We start from the raw sequence: 1,056 nt of genomic DNA, 5'->3' as shown, positions 1-1,056 counted from the left end.
ATTTTATTATGCATTCCGTTATTGTTTTATATTGTCCTCTATCAATACATTGTGTATTGATTTGATCCCTATGAACAGTGTGAAAGAGAAGCTTTTCACTGTATCTCGGTACGTGACAAAAAGCAATTTTAATTCCTGTTGAACGTGATGCGGCAGTAGCCGGTCTCCGGACGGCGCAGCGTTTCCCAGCTGTCATTGCAACGCGGAGCAAAAGCTGCTGGATCACCAGCGTCCCTGGTGGGCTCGAACCACCAACCTTTCGGTTAACAGCCGAACGCGCTGACCGATTGCGCCACAGAGACAAGCCGGGAAAAGGCTGCCATAAATGGTCCGTTATGGTGTTGGAAGATGCTGACTGGTAATCGATGCTGTGCCCCGGATTTTCACAATCTGCAGAATGGTTTGCCTCAGACGGTGACGGACAACATAAAACAGATAGCGCTGAAACCACATGTTTGTCAGAATTAGAAGCGAAAATACCATTGAATTCTCAGTGCAATGATAAAATATTCGGCCACGAGTACACACTCCTCAAGGAAGGATATTTTACGTGGGATGTAATCACTGTGTCCAGGGACGGATGAGGACAGCACCGATCCCGGGGTCAGAGAAACAGGACTGTTCCTGAACTAAAAGCTGAAACAGCCGGAAATAGTCCGCAGCTAAGGCAGCATGTGTGGAGGGAGAAACCGAATTCACATTTCAGGTCGATGATATTTCACAGCTCCGAGCTCGCAGTCAGACGGAAGGAGTCTCACGGAGTCTCGGCAGGGTGACCTGAGCTGGGTGAAGGCACCGATTCCACTCGCCCTCTCCTTTCTGACTCTTTGAACTGTAAACCTTAAATCGAGGTAAAAAGAGTCTTTGTCTAACTTCTAAAATGTGGCAGAGGCAGATGAAGCAAACAATTCTGGGAAAAAAATGTTCCACCTCACTGCGTGTTACGCCGAATAACTCCGAGATACAGAGTCGCTGAGGGGAGATTTCACGAAGCTGAACATAAAGTCCCTTCCTCTCGGCAGACTCTCCCTTCCCGGGGTAACTGCAGATCAAGTG

General features: G+C 48.1%; 1 non-coding gene across 1 annotated transcript; it reads right to left on the bottom strand.

Moving 5' to 3' along the window:
• Positions 1-229: 229 nt before the first annotated feature.
• On the bottom strand, positions 230-302 carry trnan-guu (transfer RNA asparagine (anticodon GUU)). The gene has a single exon. It is a non-coding gene; the product is annotated as a tRNA-Asn (tRNA).
• Between the last annotated feature and the right edge of the window lie 754 nt (positions 303-1,056).

The sequence above is a fragment of the Mobula hypostoma genome, assembly GCF_963921235.1.
Source record: "Mobula hypostoma chromosome 30 unlocalized genomic scaffold, sMobHyp1.1 SUPER_30_unloc_1, whole genome shotgun sequence".
NCBI lineage: Eukaryota > Metazoa > Chordata > Chondrichthyes > Myliobatiformes > Myliobatidae > Mobula > Mobula hypostoma.
The sequence above is the reverse complement of the archived record's forward strand: the minus strand, read 5'-3'. Positions and strand labels throughout refer to the sequence as shown.